The sequence below is a fragment of the Rattus norvegicus genome, chromosome 12 (genome assembly GCF_036323735.1).
Source record: "Rattus norvegicus strain BN/NHsdMcwi chromosome 12, GRCr8, whole genome shotgun sequence".
NCBI lineage: Eukaryota > Metazoa > Chordata > Mammalia > Rodentia > Muridae > Rattus > Rattus norvegicus.
This window is the reverse complement of record NC_086030.1, coordinates 1160593-1187273: the sequence shown is the minus strand read 5'-3', so window position 1 is coordinate 1187273 and position 26681 is coordinate 1160593. Positions and strand designations below refer to the sequence as shown.

Genomic DNA, 26681 nt, shown 5'->3' with positions numbered 1-26681 from the left:
TATTGGTTAAATATTTTTGGTGAATTTGCATTGTGATATCAGTAAAATCCTATGTGAATGTTTTAGAGAATATACCGGTTTGTGTAATTTCCCCTCAAGGATTTTTGGTGGCCTGTATTCACATTTAAAAGACTCGAATTTATACCATCCATAGCAGGATTGATAGGGAAGCACAATGGACAGTGACAGTGTTGTTCCCGTTGACAGTTGTGGGAGCCAAGAAAGAAGTGTGACTTGCATATTTGCGACTAACAAAATCGAGACTGAGTATCATTACTGTTGAAGCCCATGTAAAAAATGATGAAATTTTCAGAAATCACCAGTTAAGAAATCGTAGTGTTTCTTATATGGAATCTGAGTTTCAAAGTTATGTTTCATTTTTCTTTATTCCTTAATGAAGCTTTTTATTAAGTTTTTTATTCACCATTTCACCCTTAGATGCACAGTGCTAAGATCATAGTAGGTGCTCAATAAATCACTTAACCATCAGGGCAGAGGAATGGTAAGAAAGTATGTATTTTCTATACGTTCTGTTAGTTTTGGGAACAGATGGTTTTAGGTTTACCAGTCATATCTTGGTATCTTGTCCCACATAAGACAACTTGACAGAATCCCCTTTCTGGCCATTATGTTCAAGTTATTTTTGTCTTAAGCCTTCTTGAAAATCATGGAAGTAGTGTAGAAACTTGATTATACCTGCAATATAGCGAAAAAGGTCAGTCTAGATAGGTAAGCAGTTATGTTTCTCCATGAGCTGATGTCTTAAAACATGTAAATTTTAGGAATTTAGTGTTGTGTTTTCTAAAGATACATCATACAACATACAGATAACATTGTAATAGAATAAAGGAATCTTTTGATTTAGCACCAAATTCCATAAAGCAACGACTACTGCACAGCTCTCTTGGCCATATGAATAGCAGAAATTGTATTTCACTTTTTTAAAGCAGTAACAAAAGTACTTAAGGTTAAGCGGAGCCCATGGGAAAATGTCCCGGTGGTGTTTCTCTTTGGTTTCTTGTGCTCTTTCTAGAGAATGGCTTTAAGAAATAAGTGCGGTCAGGTGGTCAGTGTGGTCAGGCAGTCATGAGCAGATGGTTAAGCAATGTGCTAGGACCCCATAGACCAGTGAGCCCAGCTGAAGAAGAGAGGCTAGGCAGTGAGCCCAGCTGAAGAGCAAGGCTAGCCAGTGAGCCTAGCTGAAGAGCAAAGGCTAGCCAGTGAGCCTGACTGAAGAGCAAAGGCTAGCCAGTGAGCATGACTGAAGAGCAGAGGCTAGACAGTGAGCCTCGCTGAAGGCTGAAGAGCAGAGGCTAGCCATTGAGCCTGACTGAAGAGCAGAGGCTAGCCAGTGAGCCTCGCTGAAGGCTGATGAGCAGTGATTTTAACATTTATATATAAGTTCTTCAGTTTTCCTAAAAGTTTGTACAAAAGTTTGCCTCCAAAAAGTTCGCTTAAAAAGTTCTCTTTGCACTCTTCTTATCTCCTTTCCTCTTGCTCTTATGTCACAATAATTTCCTTACTCTCAAGGCCTTATTCTCAACACTATACCTTTACTTCTAAGTTATTCTTGAGTTCTGTCCTGTTCGGTTCAGTTCTGTGTAAAAAGCTTTCTCTCTCTTTGTCCTCAGCATTTGTATATCTTTCGGAATACATCATCACATGGTAAAAAGTTCACCACAAGTTTGCACACGAATTCAAATCATAAGTTGAATAATAAGTTTACAACAGAGAATATTTACATGCATATCCATTAAGAGTAATTATTAGGATAAACTGTCATCATCAGTCACTGGCTCTACAGGTTCGTGGAGAGTAAAAACTGTAATTTTTGTGAGAAAAGAGTAAATGAAATTACCTATAGGCAAATCCAGTCAATTTTTTATGTTCGGTCCTTGCACCTATAGTAAGTCATTAATTCTCTTTTTATGAACTTTGGTTAATTGGTTTATACGCTCTTAGAATGGGCTCTAATTTGGAGATGCCTGCTTGGTATTGCAGAAGCAATTTACTCATGACACTTTAAGAATGGAAGAGTTTTCAATGCAATTTTGATTATCAGAGAGAACATAATAGCAGTCCTATTATAAACGGGCTTTGAATTACTAATCTAATTTTAGGAATTCTTTTACAATCATCATTCAGAAGTAAGAAATCATCTATTTGTCGATACAACATCACTCCAAGACAATACATCTTTGTTCTTCTGTGGTGATCTGTTCAAAAAAGTTGACTAAAGAGCATGACAAATACAGAGGCAGATGCTTACAGCCGACCACTTAGCTGAGAACAGGGTCCTCAATGGAGGAGTAAGAGAAAGGATTGAGGGAGCTGAAGGGGTTTACAGCCCCATAAGAACAACAATAAGGAACACCCAGAGCTCCCAGGGCTGACACCATCACCCAAAGAGTACACATGGACAGACCCATGACTATAGCTGCATATGTAGAAAAGGATGGCCTTGTTGGGCACCAATGGGAGGAGAAGCCCTTGGTCTTATCAAGACTTGATGCCCCAGTGTAGGGGAAAATCAGAACAGGGAGGCAGGTAGGCCTGGGTGGTTGGGTGGGTGTGGTAACACCCACCGAGTAGAAAGGGGAAAGGGGTGTTATAAGGGGTTTTATGTATGGGAAACCAGCAAAAGGGATAACATTTGAAATGTAACAAAAGCCCTCTCTGGGTAGGGGACAGCGGATAAGGTGCTGCTAGCCCCCTACTTCCCTGCTGCCTCCCTTTGTTCGTGACTCTGGTGCCAGGTGTCATCCTGGGACTCTCCATGGGCTGCTGCTGGCACTGGTGCTGGCATTCAGGGCCAAGAGCATGATGAGCAAGGAGCACATAGTTTGTCCCGATTCAGATCTGGGCCTGTGGCCACCAGAGGACAAGCATAGCTTCCTGTATGATCATGAGGTCTTCCTGGGCAAGGAGGACTCCAAGACCTTTGATAGCTAAGCCTGGATGAGAGCAAGGAGAGGCTAGGGAAAATTGTTGATCCAATAGACAGTGATGGAGGCGGCCTTGTTACTACTGAGCAGCTGAAAATTTGGATCAAACAGGTACCAAAAAGATACATCTACCATAATGTGGCTAAACTCTGGAAGGATTATGATAGGGACATAGACGAAAAGATCTCTTGGGAAGAATACAAGCAGTCCACTTATGGCTACTACCTGGGAAACCTTGCTGAATTCCAAGATAGCTCTGATCATCACACCTTTAAAAAAATGCCTCCATGAGATGAGAGGAGGTTTAAGGCTTCAGACATTGACAGCAACCTGACAGGTACTCGGGAGGGATTCATTGCCTTTCTGAACCCAGAGCAGTTGAAACATATGAAGGAGATTGTAGTTCTGGAAACCCTGGAGGATATCGACAAGAACAGGGAAGGACTTGTGGACCAGGATGAGTATATTGTGGACATGTTTTTCCCATGAGGACAATGGCCCTGAGCCAGACTGGGTTTTGTCCAAATGGGAGCAGATCAATGATTTCCCAGATCTGAACAAGGATGGGAAGCTGGACAAGGATGAGATTCGCCACTGAAAGGATGAGATGCTAACCAAGGAGGAGATTCTACAAAACTGGAACATGTTTGTGGGAAGTCAAGCCATCAATTACAAGGAAGATCTTACCAAAAATCATGATGAACTTTGAAAGCCACTCATCCTCATGTGGCAACCGTCACGGGCTTTGTGCAGATGTTCTGGGTGATTGCTATAGTTGTCAGTTGTATAGCAGTTGTGTCCCTAAACCATGAGAAACCTTACTAAATCTCAAATCACACATTGCTCCTCAAACAATAATAGTTCTACACCCCACTTTCACCAATGGACAGTTCGGGGAAACAGAAATTAACCAGAGACATAGAGAAACTAACAGAAGTTATGAAACGAATGGATTGAACAGATATTTATAGAATATTCCACCCTAAAACCAAAGGATATACCTTCTTCTCATCACCTCATGGTACCTTCTCCAAAATTGACCATATAATCAGTCACAAAACAGGCCTCAACTGATACAGGAAGATAAAAGTAATCTCATTCATCCTATTGGATAACAATGGACTAAGGCTGGTCATCAATAACAACAAAAATGACAGAAAGCCCATATATACATGGAAGATGAACTCAATGTCAACTTAGTCATGGAAGAAATAAGAAAGAAATTAAAGACTTCTTAGAATTTAGTGAAAATGAAGATACAACATACCCAAACTTATGGGACACAATGAAAGCAGCACTGAGAGGAACACTCATAGCTCTGAATGCCTGCAAAAAGAAACAGGAGAAAGCATATGTCAGCAGCTTGACAGCACACCTAAAAGCTCTAGAACAAGCATTAAATAAACCCAAGAGCAGTAGAAGGCAGGAAATAATCAAACTCAGGGATGAAATCAACCAAGAAGAAACAAAAAGGTCTCTACAAAGAGTCAACAAAACCAGGAGCTGGTTCTTTGAGAAAATCAATAAGATAGATAAACCCTTAGGCAGACTAACCTGAGGTCACAGAGAGTGTATGCCAATTAGCAAAATGAGGTCTGAAGAGGGAGTCACAATAACAGAATCTGAGGAAATTAAATAAACTCATCAGATTGTACTACAAAAACCTATATTCAACACAACTCGAAATTGTGTAAGAGATGGACAATTTTCTAGACCGATACCAGATACCAAAGTTAAATCAGGAACAAATAAACCATGGAAAAACCCCATAACTCCTAAAGAAATAGAAGCAGTTATTAAAAGTCTCCCATCCAAAAAGAGCCCAGGACCTGATGGGTTTAGTGCAGAATTCTATTAGACCTTCATGGAAGACTTCATACCAATACTGTGCAAACTATTCCACAAAACAGAAACAGACAGAGTACTACCAAGTCCCTTCTATGAAGCCACAACTACTCTTACACCTAAACCACACAAAGATACAACAAAGATAGAGAACTTCAGACCAATTTCCTTTATGAATATTGATGCAAAAATGCTCAATAAAATTCTTGCAAACTGAATCCAAGGACACATCAAAACGATCATCCATCTTGATCAAGTAGGCCTCATCACAGGAATGCAGCGATGTTTTAATATACGGAAATCCATCAACGAAATATCCATGTAAACAAATTTAATGGAAAAAACCCCATGATCATTTCATTAGATGCTGAGAAATCATTTGAAAAAATTAAATACTCTTTCATGAATAAAGTCCTGGATAGATGAGGAATTCAAGGCCTATATCTAGACATAGTAAAAGCAAAATACAGCAATCCAGTAAGTAACCTCAAACTAAATTGAGAAAACTTGAAGGAAAATCAGGTTTTCTAAAATCAGGGACTAGACAAGGCAGCCCACTCTCTCCCTACTTTTTCAATATGGCACTTGAAGTCCTAGCTATAGCGATCAGACAATGAAAGTAGGTCAAAGGGATACAAATTAGAAGGGAAGAAGTCAAAATACTAATATTTGAAGATGATATGATAGTATACTTACGTGACACGAAACTTCCACCAGAGCATTACTTAATCTGATCAACAAATTCAGCAAACTGTTGGAGTATAAAATTAACTCAAAGAATTAAGTAGCCTTCCTCTATTCAAACGGTAAACAGGCTGAGAAAGAAATTAGGGAAATGATACCCTTCACAATAGGCCCAAATAATATAAATTATCTTTCGGGTATTTTAACGAAACAAGTGAAAGACCCAGATGGGGTGGGGGGGGGGCGCTGGAGGGGGAAAATGGACTGGAAACCTGGAAAGGGAATAACATTTGAAATGTAAATAAGGGAATATATCTATTAAAAATTAAATCTAAAAAAATTTAAAAAACTAAGAAATAATCAAAAAAAGAAAATGTGAACAAGAAAGAAATTTTTGGATTTGAAAAACGATGAATGCCAGGTATTTGAAAAACTGTATGACCATGGTAAACCCTTTAATAAATTTGAGAATTTTTTTTTACTTGTTAATGAACTGGGTCTTTTTTTTCCATAGTGAATAGAAATATAGTCCCTTTCTGACTGTGAGGCTAGGAATCCAGATGTAGTGGAATTTATTATTTGTTAAGTCCTGAACCATTGTGCCTGCCTCTAACACAGCTTATGCTAAGGCAACAGGCCAAGGGGACATCTAAGCCATAGACCAAACTATCTGGACTAACAATTACAGGTGAAATTCCTACTTGTAAATGGGAGGAGAGGAATAAAGGATACCTGTGAGGATTGAAAAAAAATGAAATATACCCCCAAAATCCAATAAAAATGTCAAAAATAAAAAGAAGAAATAAAAGAACTTAGGAAATGCAAAAGATTGGGGTGCCATTCCACAGTCATGATGTGTTTCTTCTGTGATAGCTTACAGATTAACTCACCTCTCTATGACTGTTTTCTTATTTGAAAGTAAGTAATGGCATCATCTGTGGACTGATTGGTAAGAACAAAAGCTTTGCCTAACTTGAATAATAGGTCCCTCCAGAGCATGTGCTTAACATTCTAAGCACAGAGATATTTGCTGAGGGGAGTAAAAACAATATCCAAACATAAAACAGTGATTTAAAAAAATTCTGCACGCTGGTATTAAAGGCATGTTGCAACTTTAACCAGCTTTGTAGGTATTTCTAATAAACAAACGAAGAAACAAAAATCCTATTACAGTTCTAGCAGTTGCATCCAACAAAGAGAGAGCTGTGAGGTAGTGTGTGCTGCTTCTTTCCCCAGATACTGCTGGGCCTCAGGCCTGCATCCAGTGAGCTGGACCTAAGAGCAGCCTACTTGAAATTCCTACTGCCATGGCAGGATTCTGCAGGAATATTTTCCTTTGACAACAAGGAACCTGTGTGGAGGAGACCTCTTAGTGAGGATCTCTTAGTGGATCCTCAAGGACTCTGCAGTTCCTATTCTACAGGGAGAAGCCCTGCCAGGTCTTTGAGTAAGGCCAGACAGTTGTTTGGGGAAATCTCTGGTCTTGTGGCAGAGGTCAAGGAATGGGTGAAAGAATGGCAGCTCCGCTGAGAGCAAAGGCTACCCCTTCTAGGCCTATGACCTCCTAATTGATCTTTTCACCTGATGCCTTATTCACATTTTCTTACTATCATACAACTATGATCTTGATGAACAGCTTGTCTCTTATTTTCTCAATCAGGTCTTTGTTGTCACAGACTTTTTGAACTTACTCCAGCAACTGGGACTTTTTCATACCTTCTGTATGCAGTAGGACCCTTGGTGGGCCTGTCATATCTAAAATAGAAGCTCTGGTAATCCAAAAATTGGTTCCCAGTATATGTCAGGCCAGGAAAGATGTCACCCATCATTAATGAAAAAGCAAGGGAAAAAATTACATAGGAAAAATATGTGCCTTAATCAAAAGAAAAGACCCTCAACTTCCAAGGAATCCACAATCTCCACCCCTCTGTTTTTAGCTTTGCATAGTGATGTTGTACAAATGGAGATGGTAGTAAAAGGCATTGCTCGTCCCACAAAAGTCATACATGAGCTTCACTCTGACATTAGTGAGGTTAGGTGGCATTAAAGCACACATTCAGGTGGCATTACACCTAGGATAAGAACACAGAATCCATATATGACAATGCCAAATGGCCTCCCTCCTGAACTTACGGACCCATTAAAATTGAGGTTTAACCTGACCTTAGGCCTTTCCAGTCCGTGCCCATCCTCCTGATTTTTATGTGTGATATGAGTAAAAGATCACAGTGCAGCCCACAATATCCTTATGATAGGACTTGGAAATTCAGGAAGAATGGTATTGGAGAAGTGATGGCTATGTCATTACAATGTAGTAACACAAGGTCCAGGTTGACGTTTGCTCACTGATGTCCAATTTAATTGTCTTGTTGTGTTTCAAAAAGTGAGGATGTCCAACTTAGAATATAAAAGGCACAGAAATTTATAATTTTATATATACCCTGTAGTTGATCCCTATATTCCCAAGAAAAGGGAGTTTTATTACAAAAAAAATAGTATTATAGACCATTGATTTTGTGGAATACATGGATGTGTAAATGAAACAATGTCAAGGTGTGAAGGACTGCACAGTAAGCAAATATTTCCAGGTTTTACACAGTCAAAGTATAGAAGAAAGATATTGGCCTCCAGAAAAAGGGAAAACCTTGGGAATAGAAATGTATATCACATCCATTGTCTAAGGTGGTAGATTTATTTTTAAGAAAAATCTCCCTCATCCATGGTCCCTAGAGATTTGGGTGCTAAGAAAAATTTCTTATCCAATTCAGGGTTGTAAGCCTTTCTCCCCAGCAAAAGCATTGATGACTTCTAGTGAAGCAGAGAGAAATATCTAGCTTTGGAATAGAGGTTGCCAAACGGTATTTCTGGTGACACATTAGAGACTGCAGGAAAGGGCCCCCACAGAAATTGATCAATTTGGGGAGAGCTAGTTAGCAGGTAGGCCATAGAACTTCCCAGTGACATCATCAGTAAGCCCTTCATTGGACAATCTGTTGTATCTAAGAGATCCCTTGAATCTTCTGTGATTGTGTTGTGGTGACACCAACTGCCTTTGGGAAATTCCTTCAGTTCCCTTTGGGCTCACAAACAGGCATGTTTTGCCAGCTGCTCAGGTTATTTGGAGGGAGAGTGGAGATCAAGGAGAGACCACACCAAGGCAGAAGGAAGCTGACCTCCTGTCTAGTAAAACAGGAAGGATGAAATCATTCTGGGGAAGGCTTGGTGAGTCCTGGGCAGAGTTGGGGAACTTCCTTGATGAGGTAGGTTTGAGATGTGCCTTCTAAGACTAGGCCTTACAAGCATGAGCCTTAGGATTTCTCAAAGGCAAACCAAGAGTCAGGAGTTCCTGATCATTAATTTGAGAGAAAGTCAGAAATTGGTAAGCCTTCAGTTTCTTTTCTAGAAGCTTTTTAATTGTTTGTGTCAATGAATGGCAGAGGAAGGCACTGTGAGATTAACAATGTGACCATCCACGGTTGGGAGTTAAAGCACTTCGTCTTCTAGATTACTGTAGGGTACATAAGTCTCTGATGACAAGAACAAGGAAAGATGCACCCCTAGTCATGAGTGTAGGTCTTAGATACTTTGGGCTGGAACACATATGATTAGAGCTTGATGGTGCTAAACATTATGAACTCCAGGATTTACCTGCACCACATCTGATATGACATAACAATGTCCCACATGTTTATGTCTGAGTCAGGTTATACGTTTCAGGGCGAGGGGTTCTATAATAGTGAGCTTGTCACATGTATGGCATTAGAGGTTGGAAAGAGGGTCATAGCTTAAGAATCCAGCTCGAGGGCTGGAGAGATGGCTCAGTGGTTAAGAGCACCAACTGCTCTTCCAGAGGTCCTGAATTCAATTCCCAGCAACCACATGGTGGCTCACAACCATCTGTAAAGGGATCCGATGCCTTCTTCTGGTGTGTCTGAAGACAGCAACAGTGTATTCATATACAAAATAAATAAATAAATCTTAAAAAAAAAAAAGAATCCAGCTCGAAGAAAGCTTTTCTGCTGTTTCAGGCATTCACCCAGTCTCTACCATTTCCTCTTCCTCAACCTCCTTTTGGGACTCAGAATGCTCTTTTCCTCCCATGGGCCATCAAATATGCAAATTCACTTGGGTTTATCTATCTACAGGTTTTGGTAGGAGGGCATCATCCCCAAATGTCATCAGTAAGCAAGAGAAGCGTCTAAAGGAACTGTAGGAACTCAAATTTGAAATCCAGAAGTGTAAATTCGAGAGGCATGAACTTATCAAATCCTGGACCTTTATATCTATGATGATTGGGACTACAGGTAGTCATTATGCCCAGTAACCTGTTCGCTGTCTTGTGCTCTCTCTCTGCTAACCCAAGATTTCCTCATATCACGAGAGAGTTTCACCTCTCATCCTGGATTTTGAGGAGCCTTGGCAGGCATTGGCTTGTGAGATAAGCTAGGTGCTGTGTGTTTAGGGTCAACCTCCTTTTTACTTGACCCTGAGCTCCTTGGATTAGCATAAGTTCTGTCAATAGCTGGAAGGACCTGGTTACACTTGATGCAACTAAGTGAGGGAATGAAATGCCAGCATGCCATCACTCATTTACTCTGATTTTGTTCACTATACACTGATTCTATGGCATCTCCATGGAAGTAGTTGGCATTCTAATTGTGTTTGTATATGTGTTGGTATGTATTTATATGAACGTATTTCTGGGTGTTTTGCTCAGGATCTGGAGAATGGGACCTTTGATGGGATCTAAGGATCTGTCTGTTGGACAGTTTGCGGGTCATGATAGTGTGGAAGCCCACATGGACCAACAGAACTCTTTGCACCTTCTATTTACTTTGGTGGTAGATAGGACTCTCCTGAGGGAAGGAGGGGTTACAAATCCTCTTCCCTGTCAAAGTAGTTATGCCCTCTGGGAATTCATGTAACAATAGGAAACAAGGTTTGAGAATCCCTGCTTTCAAAACAAAAGAAATGTCATCATAACTATCTGTTGGACCCAAGGCTGTGGCACAGACTGGAGGAAACTTCTTACAGAATTAGTCAATGCCTTCATGCTTACCTGGCCAACTCTTGACAGTCAGCTCCTTGGACCTGGTAACCTGGCTCTGTTGTCCTGTGCTCAGGATAATAAGTTTAATCAGCACAAATAGGATACAGTTCAAAGGAGCAAGTATGTGCCATAAATTGGCTTTAAGTAATCAAGTCAATAGTCTGATTTCAGGTAATCTTTTTTTGACTGATTTGAACTTCATTTATTTTTTGACTTTACTTTTTTTTTTTTTTTAGCTATCAGGGACCGTTTATTGTGACCTAGAAATGGTGATTGTGGTAATAAATTCTGGACGTTTGTTATTCCTAAACAGGCATTTCACAGGCTCTACCCACTCTAGTACAGAGGGGTCTTTGCAGAACCATATCTCCACAGCCTTTTAAAGAGTCCTTTTTTCAAAATAAATGTTTGCTGATTTGCGTAGAAATATTTCCTTGAAAGAATTGATGTTGTCTCACTGTTGTGGTTTTGCTCTGGTCTTTGTGTTTGCCACATTCTTCCCTCCCCACTCTTAAATTTGAATTTTTAATGGATATTTCTTATTTACATTTCACCTAATTCTGAAATCATGAATTCAGACAGTTATTTGTTCCTTGGGCAATGCCCTAAGACAGGCCGGATCTCGAATTGCTAATACTTCAATCCAAACATGAGATGAGAATGATGGCTATGCAAATGGTGACCAACTCAATAAGTTATGCCATGGAGAGGTACAAGGAGCTCGTACAAGTGAATAGTTCCTACCAGTGTGTCACTGACAGAGATGAGAACCCAGCACTAGGCAGGGAGTGCTTCTGTCCTGTATGATTTTGAACAAAAGTCAGGGCTCTGTTTCTGTAGTGTCTGACTTTTAACAGGAAAGTCTGCCTCCTGGCACAGGGTCTTGGATTTGTAACTTTAGGACTCCGTGGTCCTACATGTGAAGAGTTTAGAAGACCATCCAATTGTTATTTTCCCCATTAACGATCGCTCCTCTATATAGAAAAGATTTGCACCATGATGGGAATATCAATCAACTCTGAACTACTAGGACACTGACAGGTTCTCTGTGATCCATGAGATACACATGCAAAGATTGTATAGCTATTGGGTCTTCTATCATCCCTCAGAGGGGATTTGCCCTCTACTTGCAGATTGTTTTAGCATACTATGGACATATGAGCACCCATATGGTCCAAGATGTATATAAAACATCTTAGTGTCAGGATATTCAGAAGTACTTTGAATCACAGGGAATGTGGCCTCTGGATTTCTCCTCCTCTAATTGGTGCTAACTTGTATACTGTGGCTCTAGCATGTTGATGTCTGGAGATGAGGGCCCTTGAAGGGATGATTGTACTTGCAGGAGTGATAGGCAAATAGAACCTGCCTGGGATTTGACATTTATTGTTTGTGGTTCAGCAACACGCACTGCCCCCTCCTGTGTGAATGGATTCAATTGAAGAACAATGTAAGGATTTTGCTGAATGAGAACAGACAACTGCTGGTGGAGCACACTAAACTGCCAGCATCCTATGAGAAAGCAAAGAGGTTCTGTGAGGAGGCCAGCAATTACATCTGTGTCCCCAGAGCCAAGCAACAGCAGGTAGGGTTAGGCCTCAGGTACAGGTTGTCCTCATGTCTTATCATAAACATAGACAAACCAATGTAACTGTCCATTACTGTTACATGTACTGACCTATGTCTATGTCCCTTCCAAGTGTTCATTTATGTGATCATTTACAAGGCTTTCTGTGGAGATAGCCCTTTTTCTTTCTTTTTTTTTTTTTCCGGAGCTGGGGACCGAACCCAGGGCCTTTCATCTGCTAGGCAAGCACTCTACCTCTGAGCTAAATCCCCAACCTGAGATAGCCCTTTTTCAAGAAACTGCATGTTTGGAAAGCAAATGCTCCTGCTCTTTGAGAATCTGCAGTTTATTCAGGGAGATAGGTTGATCACACATCACAGCACTACATGCCATTATGTGTGGAGGGTGCTATGTGGGAGCCCCTCTTTAGACTTGCACAGGGCTTTGATGGATGAAGCAAAAGCCTGGAGCTCATTTTCTTTACAGTTATCCTGTGAGATTCCAGGAAGGTAGTAGTTTGCGAGGAGGAGAGCCTGGTGGAAATGCTAAAGAAATGGTCCTCATTGTCCTCTTTTGGTGGATTTGTTCTTTCTCCCCTGTTTTCCCTGTATATCAAGACCATCTCTTCATGCTTCCTAAATCTTGGGAACCAGACAGAGCCTGAGTATCAGCATGTCAGTCCTGTTTTGTTTGGGTGTTGCTAGAGAGTTCATATCTTGTCCTTATACTCTGAAGCTGGTTGGAAGAGCAGGGATGTGGAAAGGGGTTCTCAAACGCAGAGAATTGGCATGAGAGATTTGAGACTTCAAGAACAAAGTTATCCATATATACCCCCATTCTCATCAAGAAGAATGCTATCTAGGCCCTTTTATTCCTCTAGGGAAAAATAGCTGAGTAGAAATTCGTAAAATATCTGCTTTGAATAGTCTATATTATGTTGTTCCTCCAGCATGATGGAAACTTCATTGTTTTATGTTGTTCCTCCAGCATGATGGAAACTTCATTGTTTTCTGCCGACGTCTGATTTTTCGTGTGTGTGTGTGTGTGTGTTTGTGTGTGTGTGTGTGTGAGTGTGAGTGTGTTTGTGTGTGTGTACATTGCTGTGGTGACCTATAATTTGTGGGTATTCGGGGACGCCAGATAATGACATCTGATTTTGTCCAGTCATTCTCTAACTTAGACCTAACTTAGTCCTTTTAGCCTAGGTCTCTCAGCAAACCTTCAGCTTCCTGTTTTGTGCTGGCCAGCAGTCTTTGCATCACTTGTCCAGTTCCAGGTAGAGCCCCCTCTCTTATTTGTCAACACATTCTTTAGCCATTCGGCTATTTTAAAAATAAGGATTAGATTTCTTCACCTTACCTGAGTAGAGGTATCCCCCTTGAAGATTCTGGTTTGTCTTATTGGCTTCACCATGATCTTACATGGAATCTTATAGTGCATCCCTCTGCTGACATTGTTTTCCTGACTATATCGTTGGCCTGGCATTCTTTCAGGCTAGATTCCCTCTCAGTCTTGTACAGAAAGTTGTAGTTCAGAAAAGTCACTGCAGTTTATTTCATTATTCTCCTTCTGACTGATATTGAGGTTGTTTTAATATCATGTGAACTATAATGTTATGAAAAGTTCCGGAAAACTGACTATGAGTCACTGTCTTCCTCTGATGCTTCCAAGCTCTTCTATGAAGGAAGCAGGGTAGTTTTAGTGAGGGGCCTATGATGAGTCAACATGAAGCTTACTGAAGGCTTTTCTTCAAATCCTCTCTCTGGGGAATTTGGTGTTGTGTTGTTTAGGTTATCTGTGCAAAGTTTGTAACTCAGGTAGGACCAGCAAGTATCTGCATAGAAAGATTTTCTGAAGTGGAAATAAGTACAGGCCAGGGCAGCACAGCCTGCTGGAGTCTAAGAGACTTGTATACATCATAGCTCCCACTAATTCCTCACTGAACAGGAAACCTGCTGGATAAAAACTTAGTTTTCCTTTGTGTGTGTGGGTGTGTGTGTGTGGGTGCGGGTGTGTGTGTGTGGGTGCGGGTGTGTGTGTGTGTATTTGTGTGCGTGTGTGTCAGTATATGTGTGTTTGTGTGGATCTGTGTGTGTAAGGGTACATGTGTGTTTGGGTGTGTGTGAGTGTGTGTATGTGTGTGAGTATGTGTGTGTGTTTACATGTGTATATGTATGTGTGTATGTGTGTGTGTTTATGTGTGTGTATGTGTCCGTGATCATTTGTGTGTGTGTCTATGTGTGTGTGTGAGTGAGTGTGTGAGTTTGTGTGTGTGTGTGTGTATTTGTGGATGTATGCGAGTGTGTGTGTTTGTGTGTCTATGTCTGTGTGTGTATGTGTGTGTGTGTTTGTATGTGTGTGAGAGTGTCTGTGCATGTGCATGTGTGTGTATGTGTGTGTGTGTCTGTGTGTGAATGAGTGTATGAGTGTGTGAGTGAGTGTTTGTGTATGTGTGTGTATTTGTGTGTGTGTGTCAGTGTATATGTGTGTCTCTGTCTGTGTGAGGGTGCATGTGTGTTTGTGTTCGTGTCTGAGAGTGTGTGTGGGTATGTGTGTGAGTATGTGTGTGTGTGTTTATGTGTATATATGTATGTGTGTATGTTTATGTGTTTGTATGAGTGTGTGTTCGTTTGTATGTGTTTCTATGTGAGTGTGTGAGTTTGTGTGTGTGTGTGTGTTTGTGTGTGTGTGTCTGTGTGTCTAGCATTCACCTCTATAATTGACATGGTTCATCTGTGCCTCCCAGTAGATCGCTAGAGCAGGCTCCTGTCTTCATGCACTGCTTAGCTTCATCAATCTTATCTACTTTTGGTTGCAATATATATGTGTATATATGTATATGTGTGTATACACACACACACACACACACACACACACACACACACACACACACACACATATATATATATATATATATATATATATATATATATATATCCATCCTATATACCCATATGGGGCAGTCTCTGAATGATCATTTGTTCAGTGTCTGTTCCAACCTTTTGCTTCCATATCCCCACCTATGAATATATTTGTTCTCCCTTTTAACAAGGAATAAAGCATCCGCATTTCGGTGGTCCTGCCTCTTGAGAGGTGAATGCTAGCAGCAAACATTGAACTGAGACTGGGCTTCCCATTGGAGGAAATAGTGAAAGTATTGGAAGAGCTGAAGGGGTTTGCAACCCCATAAGAATAACAATGCCAACCAACAAGAGCTCCCAGGGACTAAACCATTACCCAAGGACTATACATGGATGGATCCATGGCTCCAGCTGCATATGTACCAAAGGATGGCCTTGTTGGGCACCAATGGAAGGAGAGGCCCTTGGTCCTGCCAAGGCTGGATCCCCAGTGTAGGTGTATATGGGGGGCAGGGGGAAATTGGGTGGAGAACACCATTATAGAAGAAGTGGGATGGGATAGAGAGCTTATGTCCAGGAACCAGGACAGGAAATAACACTTGAAATGTAAGTAAAAATATTCAATAAATGAAAAAATACTGAAAAAATGAATTTGTGACCAATGGTGCTGGGTTAATTCCTCACAAGTTGATCAGATCTTGAAGAAGCTCAAATTGATAGATTTCTAGGGTAGGAGTGCCCAACATTCCCTGATTCAATAAAAATAGGGCTATGTTTTCAGGCCCTTCTCAGCTTAAGAGATACAGGCTGTCCCTTCACAGATCATGGGAGACAGAACAAAACAAAACAAAACAAAACAAAACAAAAGTTCAGAGCCTATACACTGGAAAAAGGAAGCTGGGTGTGGTCGTTGTTTGACCTTGTCTACCTGGATGGTTAATCACAAGAATTCCACATTTCTGTATTTGAAATATGGAAATGAGCTGGAGAAATGAAGCAGCAGTTAAGCACAGTGGCTGCTCTTTCAGAGGACTTGGTTTGGATCCCTAGTACCCACATGGCAGCTCTCAGCACTCCATAACTCTAGTCCCAGGGATCTCATGCCCTCTTCTCATCTTTCTACACACCAGGCACACACACTAGTGCACAGATATACATGCAAGCAAAACACCTGTGGACATAATAACAAAGAAACAAACAAATACAAGCGAATAAATAAATCTATGGAAACCACTATATCTCAACAGGACATAGGTTTGCTACACACAATAAGTGAACTTTTTTTTGTTGTCTACTTGAATTTATTCTTACATTCTTAAATAAAAGATGAAAAGGAGGAGGAGGAGGAGAAAGAAGAGGAATAGGAGGAGGAGGAGTTGGTGGAGGTGGTGGTGGTTTTGGTGGCCACAGAACTTATTCATAAACACTGAACAGGAACTAAGACTCCCAATCTTGGATACTCCTTGTACCCTCAGCCTCAGATCCCTGACAGACTCCCACCCTCTCGGGGTTCCTTTTCAACAAGACACCCAGATCAGCAGCACAGGTACCTGGGGTCATCACTCAGATTGTGAACAATGGGATAGAAGGGAAAAGGTCAAAAATGGGAGCTGAGAAGGAGAAGGGATGAAGAAAAGATATCCTAGGCTCTAGAGGACAGAGTCGGGCCACAGGAGGGGAAAGTGAGCCAGTATGGGAGTGCCCCTCCTGACTGTTGTGGCCCATGCTCCCTGGACCCCAGAGCACCCCATGGTTTGTTCTTCAGTCCACTCCACTATTCCTGAAGCCTCACAGGCCCAACTCCAAGTCCTCCAGCTCCTCCTCCAGAACCCTGTGCCATGTCAGCTTCTCCAGCTGTTCTCTGCTGAACTTCCCGGCCTGGAAGTGTTACTGCAGCTCCTCCACCTATCAGATTCTTCCTTAGGTGCTTGATCTTCTTGGCTTTCTTTGTGGTAGCAGCAGAATCGGGTGTATGGAAAGCAGCTAGAGATGTGGCTTGGGGGCCATGGTGAGCACTGGGTGTCTGGGCTGAGTGTCCCACAAACAGCTTATCAAGGGTCCTGCTCAAGGCCTCTGCATCTTTCTCCTGTGGCTGGCTCCTCTTCTCCTTCAGGTTGCATTTGTCTGTCTTGGAGAGGCCTGCTTCACCACTGTCAGGTCTGGATGGGGTGACTTGTGTGGTGGCGTCAGGGCACTGCCCTGGGGGAAGTTCTGGTTTATTCTTGAAAAACTTCACATACTCGTTTTCATAGGCTGGGATTCTTGGAGCACGTATCCTTCTTTGACCCTCCGTTGCTTGTGCCTTGTCCGATCGGGTCTCTGTGTTGAGGCAGTGTAGTTGCCGCTGGTCTCGACAGTTACATAGAGAGTCGCCATCGAACCCAAAACATGAATTTCTAGGGGTAATAAGTGGAATTGTCCTGCTTTTAAGCTCTTGATAAATGGCAGCATTCATTCCTTTTTAAAATTGCTTTTTAGGTGACCTGGGTTGGATCTGGAATTGTGAATGTTCGTTTTGAGTTTGAGAACTCAAGTAGACTAGGCCTTTTATATGCATCATTGTTGCTGTCTAGTGGATGAGTTAGGTCCATTTTAAACCTAATGCAGGCACCACAGAGTGAGTTTGGAGAGGATATACTTAGAACAACTCCCTGGCCTCTGGGTTAAAAATTCTAGCTGTCTTCTAGATGACCCACTGTCTCTACAGGGAAACCTTGCTCAGGCTACCTTCTTAATTTCCACCACCTTATGTCACTGACATGACGGATGCCTGAAGAACACTTTTCTTCAGCCAGATCTGCTTCTTCCCAGGTGACCCCTTGTTCTAAGTCTAGAAGGCTCATTCATATTCATCTCCTTCCACAAACCCTGTGTATCCTTCAGAACATAGTTGAGTTCTTCCCAGCATATGGGAATAACACCAGACAATGGAGACTCTAGAGTCAGGAAAACATCCAATAAGCCAGGGCACTCAGATTGCATATGATCCTGATAACCAATGGGGAAGACAGGGTGGATAGACAGATGGCAACTTCTCTATTCAATATTTGAGAGCTCACATGCACTTCATAATTTCGGAAAGACTTTACATGTATACCTGTCAATAGCTCAGCTGATTACTACTAATTGCTTGGTTTGCTCTGAGTTAACTTCTAATCCAGGAATACTTCAAGAGGAATACAAGGTTTGACGGCCTTTGCGTATTCAAACCCAGTTGCAGAAATACCAAGGAGGGAGAGTTACAGGAATATTAAATACAGAAGCCCCTAGCATGAATCTCAGGAACAAGGCAGCCGCCTAACCAGAGGAGCAAGCTTGAGCTTTGAAGTGAAGGACTTTGCTCCCACCCACTCCTGGCTGGAGATGAGATGGAAGTTAGGACATTAATCTCAGATCTCTAGCTCCCAGAGCATAACACAGCTTCAAGGTTCAGTTCTTTGTTAGCTGTTATTTTCTTGCATGTTTAGGATTATTTCTTTTAGTTTTCTTTCCTTCTCTTTTGTCCCTTCCTTCCTTCCTTCCTTCCTTCCTTCCTTCCTTCCTTTTTTAAGACAGGGTTTTACTGTGGAGCTCTAGTTTTCCTGGAACTCGATCTTTTGACCAGTATGGCCTTGAACTCATAGGAATCTGCCTGCCTCTGTCCCACAAATGGTGGGATTAAACATAATGCATGCACCATCACTGCCTGGCTACAATTATTTCTTTATTTTGTATTTTTGACATCCTGATTGTATGTCACAGATAATTTCTTCTCTGATTCTGTCTGTTTGGATTTCTACATGGCTGTTATACTTGCAAGCTTAATTATTTCTATAAATTTGTGATGATTTCTGCTAGAATTTCACTGAAATATAAGTCTGTCTCATCCATTCGATGTTACTTTGGCTGTTCCCTGCTATACCCCATGAATTCTTAGGTTTGGAATCTTTAATGTGTCCCAGGATCTTTGGAATATTGTTTATGCTTCTTATTTTCCCTCTTGTCCTCTATGCCTGAGATTTGTTCTTGTCCATGATCTTATCTCTTTTCTTTTCTTTTTTTTTTTTGGAGGTGGGTACTGAACCCAGTAATCTTATCTCTAATGACAGTCTTTGTTGTGGTTTCTACCAGTTTGACCAGCCTCTTCAAACATTTTTATTAGTTTAGTTTTCAAAGTTTCAATCTCCTTCCAAAGATTTTCCTCCATATTTTGAAATTCTACTACTGTTCTCTTAACTATTACGTTTACTTTTGAGGCTATCTGGACAAGGTTTTAGATATATTTCCTTAATTCATGAATGAATTTGACTCCTTATGATTATCAATTCTTTTGAATAGTAAGTCTGTGAATTCTTTCTTGGACATTTCAATTATTTCTGTATTGGATACTTTGGTTTCTGTAACTTAGATCTGCATGCAGTCCAGCTATGATGACTGGGGGAATTTGACTTTGATTTCAGATGAGTGACTGAGGCAATCTAGTCCTCGCTATGTGCCAACAGGATCAAACATGGGGCAACACCTTAAGCACCAAGGTGAACAGATGGAGTCAAAAGTTTGGTCACCCCCAGATTCTGCAAACCTGTTGGAGACTGGATACCCAATTTCAGACCAGATAGCCTGTCTACAATCAGGTGACTAAACACAGAGCTACAGGCCAAAAGTAACCTCTAGAACCATAGAAAGGAAGACTTGAGGCCAGGCAGTAACCTTTGGCACCTCAGACTTCAGGATTTCATACCCATATTGATGTCAGATACCACTGAAAGCAAAATTGCAGTATTTCGAGGGAAACCTGAGCAAACTGGAATCCAACCTCAGGCCCTGTAGTGACCTGTTCTGGAAATGTCGTTGTAAGGTACTCTCTGGTCCTGTAGGAATTGGAAGTCTGGATCCAGGACTAAGTCCCACATAAGCTGGAGGCTCAGTCACAGGCACACTGTAGACATCAGGCATTTCTGCAAAAAAAAAATAATAATTTTTCATCGGTTCATGTGCTGATAAACTCTGAGGCTGACTCCATATTTTCCCTTGAGTATCCACCAGGAGTGGTATATATGGATTATGATAGTGGTTTTGTTTTTAGTTCCTTCAGTAGCCTCCATATTAGTCTCTATAGCCATTATGATAATTCACATTCCTACCAGCAATGTAAACCTATAGTCATTTATTTCTGTATTAAAAACTAAAACAACAAATACTATTTGGATGTGTGACTGATATATAAGTCAGGGGATATGTGTACCACAGGGCAGAGCTGAGGGTTGGAGAGAGTCTGTATGGAATCGGTTCCTTCTCCCACCTTTACATTGGTTTTAAGAATTGAACTTGGGTCAACAGGCCAGGATCTAAGTTTCTTTACATAGAGAATCATCCTTTTGCATGAGGCGACATGGAATTTCAGTGGAGTTTCTGTTTGTATTCACTTGGTGGCTAAAATCATATTTATTGTTTTTCTGTACATCTGTTTAGGAGTTGAAGGCTGGAATTCTGGCTTAGTGGTAGAATATTTACCCAACATCCAGTTCTGGCTGCAGGCCCGAGTCATACACACACCCTCACACACACACACACACACAAACACACACACACACACACAGAAACGCACACACACACACACACACACACACAGAAACACACACATGCTCACACATGAGGGACAGAGTCACAAGGACACAGAGAAACAGAAACTGATAGACAGACAGACAGAAATTTTTATTCAGATCATTTGCCCATCTACTAATTTTACTGTTTATTAGCTATCATTGTTTTATTTTGGTTTTGTTTTTAGATAAGATCTTACTCTAAAGCCCTAGATGGTCTAAAACAAGCTATGTAAAGAGGATGGCCTAGACTTCACAGAGTTTGCCTGTTTATGCAGGCACTAGTTAGGATTAGAATGTGCCACACTGTCCTTCCCTACTTTACTTCTTTATAGGATGGAGATTAATCTGGGTTATATGAATGATTGAGCAAAGATATCCTCTCCAGAATACTTTGGGGTCTTAAGTTACCGAGTTTGATCCATTTTGAGTTGATTTGCATAGAGCAGGAGAGACGGGGATCTAGTGTTACTCTTCAATGTGTAGCTACTCAATTTGCCTGACATCACCTGTTTAAGAATACCTGTTCTCCAACACACCTTTATTAAGTAACGATCAGATGGCTGTAACTACATGACTTTTTTCTCAGTCCTCTCTTCTATTCCATTGACACATAATGCATGCTTTTAAATAAAATTCTGCCTTTTATTATCCTGACTCAGTCTAATTTTGAAATTAGGTAATGTGATACTGGGAGAATTTGTGGTTTTGATCAGGATTCCTCTGGCTATTCAAAATAATCTTTTTTAACAATAAAAAAACCTTCAATATTGATCTCTAGCCTGTATATCAGTGCTTCTTACCCTTCCTAAAGCTGTAGCCCTTTAATAGAGTCCTTGTGCTGTGGTGACCCCTAACTATAACATTACAATGTGATTGCAATCCACAAATTGCAAAACGTTACTCTACAAACACCCACACACTTGACCTCACTCTCCCGAAGGTATAAATGGACTCTCTCCATAACAAGTACATCACACACACACACACACACACACACACACACACACACCACACACACACACACACACACACACCACACACACACACACACACACACACACACACACACACACACACGCGCGCGCGCGCGCGCACGCGCATAAAGTCTTAAAATATCTGGTATAATTCAACAGTGCATCTGTCCCATCTTATCCTTGTTGGAGAATTTGGACACCTTTTTTTTTACTACAGCTTCAATATCATTGCTTTTTAAAGATATATATATATATATTTGGAACAAGGTTTTACTGTGCAGCCCTGGCTATCTAGGGACTCTTTCTGTAGACTAGGCTGACCTAAAACTCACAGAGATCTCTGGGCTTCTGCCTTCCAAATGCTGAGATTAAGGTATGTGTGTCACCAAGATAAATAACATTGTTTTTTACATTTCATTTAGGTGTTTTTATACCCTGCAAATGGTTATGAGTCATGAAGTGGGTGCTGAGACTTGAACTTGGGTGCTGTGGATGAGCAACTGGGCCTCTTAATCACCAAGCTATCGCTCCAGTCCCTTACATGGTTTTTGGTCAAAAGAATAAGATATGAATTATATTTCTCTCTCTGAGTGGAAACATGACAGTCTGAATCATTCAAGGCCTATAATATAGATACTTAGAATAGGCTCCTCCCATCAAATTAATTCAGATGGATTTGTCAATCCCATGGACAGAAAGCAAACTTCAAAAACCTTGAAACATAAGTCTTCTAAAGACCTTAAATGGATTCAAGAGATAACTATCCCTTCGATGAATTGATGTACTTATACATTCCAGGAGCCCCTCCCTTGAGGCAGCTGCTTACAGATTGTCCCAATTAGATTTATTTTTTCTTTTTGGTCACCTTGGCAAAAACCAGGATCAACAGGTAAGAAGGAACTTCTGTTGAAAAATTCTCCCCTTCAACGTGGCTATACAGAAGTCTGTGGAGGAATTTTCTTTTCTTTTCTTTTTTTTTTTTTTTTTATGTCATGAGCAATACTTTTTTTTTTATTATTAACTTGAGTATTTCTTATATACATTTCGAGTGTTATTCCCTTTCCCAGTTTCCGGGCAAACATCCCCCTCCCCCCTCCCCTTTCTTAACGGTGTTCCCCTCCCCACCCTCCCCCACTTGTCCCCCTCCCCCCAACAGTCTAGTTCACTGGGGGTTCAGTCTTAGCAGGACCCAGGGCTTCCCCTTCCACTGGTGCTCTTACTAGGATATTCATTGCTACCTATGAGGTCAGAATCCAGGGTCAGTCCATGTATAGTCTTTAGGTAGTGGCTTAGTCCCTGGAAGCTCTGGTTGCTTGGCATTGTTGTTCATATGGGGTCTCGAGCCCCTTCAAGCTCTTCCAGTTCTTTCTCTGATTCCTTCAACGGGGGTCCTATTCTCAGTTCAGTGGTTTGCTGCTGGTATTCGCCTCTGTATTTGCTGTATTCTGGCTGTGTCTCTCAGGAGCGATCTACATCCGGCTCCTGTCGGTCTGGACTTCTTTGATTCATCCATCTTGTCTAATTGGATGGCTGTATATGCATGAGCCACATGTGGGGCAGACTCTGAATGGGTGTTCCTTCAGTCTCTGTTTTAATCTTTGCCTCTCTCTTCCCTGCCAAGGGTATTCTTGTTCCCCTTTTAAAGAAGGAGTGAACCATTCACATTTTGATCATCTGTCTTGAGTTTCATTTGTTCTAGGCATTTAGGGTAATTCAAGCATTTGGGCTAATAGCCACTTATCAGTGAGTGCATACCATGTATGTCTTTCTGTGTTTGGGTTAGCTCACTCAGGATGATATTTTCCAGTTCCAGCCATTTGCCTAAGAATTTCATAAAGTCGTTTTTGATAGCTGCGTAATATTCCATTGTGTAGATGTACCATATTTTCTGTATCCATTCCTCTGTTGAAGGGCATCTGGGTTCTTTCCAGGTTCTAGCTATTATAAATTAGGCTGCAATGAACATAGTGGAGCACGTGTCTTTTTTATATGTTGGGGCATCTTTTGGGTATATGCCCAAGAGAGGTATAGCTGGATCCTCAGGCAGTTCAATGTCCAATTTTCTGAGGATCCTCCAGACTGATTTCCAGAATGGTTGTACCAGTTTGCAATCCCACCTACAATGGAGGAGTGTTCCTCTTTCTCCACATCCTCGCCAGCATCTGTTGTCCCCTGAGTTTTTGATCTTAGCCATTCTCACTGGTGTGAGGTGAAATCTCAGGGTTGTTTTGATTTGCATTTCCCTTATGACTAAAGATGTTGAACATTTCTTTAGGTGTTTCTCCGCCATTCGGCATTCCTCAGCTGTGAATTCTTTGTTTAGCTCTGATCCCCATTTTTTAATAGGGTTATTTGTTTCCCTGTGGTCTAACTTCTTGAGTTCTTTTTATTTTGGATATAAGGCCTCTATCTGTTGTAGGATTGGTAAAGATCTTTTCCCAATCTGTTGGTTGCCGTTTTGTCCTAACCACAGTGTCCTTTGCCTTACAGAAGCTTTGCAGGTTTATGAGATCCCATTTGTCAATTCTTGATCTTAGAGCGTAAGCCATTGGTGTTTTGTTCAGGAAATTTTTTCCAGTGCCCATGTGTTCCAGATGCTTCCCTAGTTTTTCTTCTATTAGTTTGAGTGTGTCTGCTTTGATGTGGAGGTCCTTGACCCACTTGGACTTAAGCTTTGTACAGGGTGATAAGTTAGGATCGATCTGCATTCTTCTACATGTTGACCTCCAGTTGAACCAGCACCATTTGCTGAAAATGCTATCTTTTTTCCATTGGATGGTTTTGGCTCCTTTGTCAAAAATCAAGTGACCATTTGTGTGTGGGTTCATTTCTGGGTCTTCAATTCTATTCCATTGGTCTATCTGTCTGTCTCTGTACCAATACCATGCAGTTTTCATCACTATTGCTCTGTAATACTGCTTGAGTTCAGGGATAGTGATTCCCCCTAAAGTCCTTTCATTGTTGAGGATAGCTTTAGATATCCTGGGTTTTTTGTTATTCCAGATGATTTTGCAAATTGTTCTGTCTAACTCTTTGAAGAATTGGATTGGTATTTTGATGGGGATTGCATTGAATCTGTAGATTGCTTTTGGTAAAATGGCCATTTTTACTATATTAATCCTGCCAATCCATGAGCATGGGAGATCTTTCCATCTTCTGAGGTCTTCTTCAATTTCCTTCTTCAGTGTCTTGAAATTCTTATTGTACAGATCTTTTACTTGCTTTGTTAAAGTTACTCCGAGGTACTTTATATTATTTGCGTCTATTATGAAGGGTGTCGTTTCCCTAATTTCTTTCTCGGCTTGTTTCTCTTTTGTATAGAGGAAGGCAACTAATTTATTTGAGTTAATTTTATACCCAGCCACTTTGCTGAAGTTGTTTATGAGCTTTAGTAGTTCTCTGGTGGAACTTTTGGGATCACTTAAATATACTATCATATCATCTGCAAATAGTGATATTTTGACTTCTTCTTTTCCGATCTGTATCCCCTTGACATCCTTTTGTTGTCTGATTGCTCTGGCTAGAACTTCAAGAACTATATTGAGCAAGTAGGGAGAGAGTGGGCAGCCTTGTCTAGTCCCTGATTTTAGTGGGATTGCTTCAAGTTTCTCTCCATTTAGTTTAATGTTAGCAACTGGTTTGCTGTATATGGCTTTTACCATGTTCAGGTATGGGCCTTGAATTCCTATTCTTTCCAGGACTTTTATCATGAAGGGGTGTTGAATGTTTTCAAATGCTTTCTCTGCATCTAATTAAATGATCATGTGGTTTTGTTCTTTCAGTTTGTTTATATAATGGATCACGTTGATGGTTTTCCGTATATTAAACCATCCCTGCATGCCTGGGATGAAGCCTACTTGTTCATGGTGGATGATTGTTTTGATGTGCTCTTGGATTCGGTTTGCCAGAATTTTGTTGAGTATTTTTGCGTCGATATTCATAAGGGAAATTGGTCTGAAGTTCTCTTTCTTTGTTGTGTCTTTGTGTGGTTTAGGTATAAGAGTAATGGTGGCTTTGTAGAAGGTATTCGGTAGTGATCCATCTGTTTCAATTTTGTGGAATAGTTTGGATAATATTGGTATGAGGTCTTCTATGAAGGTTTGATAGAATTCTGCACTAAACCCGTCTGGACCTGGGCTCTTTTTGGTTGGGAGACCTTTAATGACTGCTTCTATTTCCTTAGGAGTTATGGGGTTGTTTAACTGGTTTATCTGTTCCTGATTTAACTTCTGTACCTGGTATCTGTCTAGGAAATTGTCCATTTCCTGAAGATTTTCAAGTTTTGTTGAATATAGGTTTTTGTAGTAAGATCTGATGATTTTTTTGAATTTCCTCTGAATCTGTTGTTATGTCTCCCTTTTCATTTCTGATTTTGTTAATTTGGACGCACTCTCTGTGTCCTCTCATTAGTCTGGCTAAGGGTTTATCTATCTTGTTGATTTTCTCAAAGAACCAACTTTTGGTTCTGTTGATTCTTTCTATGGTCCTTTTTGTTTCTACTTGGTTGATTTCAGCTCTGAGTTTGATTGTTTCCTGCCTTCTACTCCTCCTGGGTGTATTTGCTTCTTTTTGTTCTAGAGCTTTTAGGTGTGCTGTCAAGCTGCTGACATATGCTCTTTCCTGTTTCTTTCTGCAGGCACTCAGCGCTATGAGTTTTCTTCTTAGCACAGCTTTCATTGTGTCCCATAAGTTTGGGTAAGTTGTACCTTCATTTTCATTAAATTTTAAAATGTTTTTAATTTCTTTCTTTATTTCTTCCTTGACCAGGTTATCATTGAGTAGAGCATTGTTCAATTTCCAAGTATATGTGGACATTCTTCCTTGATTGTTATTGAAGACCAGTTTTAGGCCGTGGTGGTCCGATAGCACGCATGGGATTATTTCTATCTTTCTGTACCTGTTGAGGCCCGTTTTTTGACCAATTATATGGTCAATTTTGGAGAAAATACCATGAGGAGCTGAGAAGAAGGTATATCCTTTTGCTTTAGGATAGAATGTTCTATAAATATCCATTAGGTCCATTTGGCTCATGACTTCTCTTAGTCTGTCTACATCTCTGTTTAATTTCTGTTTCCATGATCTGTCCATTGATGAGAGTGTGGTGTTGAAATCTCCCACTATTATTGTGTGAGGTCCAATGTGTGTTTTGAGCTTTAGTAAGGTTTCTTTT

The 26681-nt window shown here is 40.8% G+C and overlaps 2 pseudogenes; one reads left to right on the top strand and one right to left on the bottom strand.

Annotated features, from left to right (window-relative positions):
- The window catches only part of LOC120099626 (uncharacterized), a 94854-nt pseudogene that overhangs the window by 1803 nt on the left and 66370 nt on the right, over positions 1-26681 (top strand).
- The window catches only part of LOC134481225 (partner of Y14 and mago-like), an 84919-nt pseudogene continuing 73330 nt past the window's right edge, over positions 15093-26681 (bottom strand).